Source organism: Arachis duranensis, chromosome 7 (genome assembly GCF_000817695.3).
Source record: "Arachis duranensis cultivar V14167 chromosome 7, aradu.V14167.gnm2.J7QH, whole genome shotgun sequence".
In the NCBI taxonomy this organism is placed as follows: domain Eukaryota; kingdom Viridiplantae; phylum Streptophyta; class Magnoliopsida; order Fabales; family Fabaceae; genus Arachis; species Arachis duranensis.
The window spans coordinates 65,898,640-65,899,151 of record NC_029778.3 but is presented as its reverse complement, the minus strand read 5'-3'; positions in this window follow the sequence as shown (position 1 = coordinate 65,899,151).

Sequence of the window (512 nt, the reverse complement as noted above, 5' to 3'; positions counted from 1 at the left end):
GTTATTTAATTTTATTAGGATAAATATCAAATTCTATTTCTAATATAAAAATACAAAATTTCATTCATTTCATTTTTATTTTACCACTATAAAAAATCATATATGCTAGAAGAAAACATCATTCATTTACCAATTACTCTTTTATTGGGTAGCTTTTACAACAATTCTTTTTCTTCCTATGAGACGTCGTCACAAGAAGGTAACTATCATGGATACAAATCAGCACACACTCTTCAACTCCCGTACTCATCATTTAGAGCAATATATGATATGTTATCCATTAAGCATTTATAGATCATGGTGTTATCATGTTTGCATAAATAAATAAAAAATTCGTAATTAAGTTTAAGTCATTTACCTATTTGTGTGGTATATTGTAATGTGAAATTACTTTTAATTTGTGTTGTACAATGATATTATGGTTTAATTTAAGTTTTTATTTTAGAATTGTGTTATGATTTTATCTCCTCATTTTTCTTAGATATTAAGTTAATGTATTTTTATTTATTATT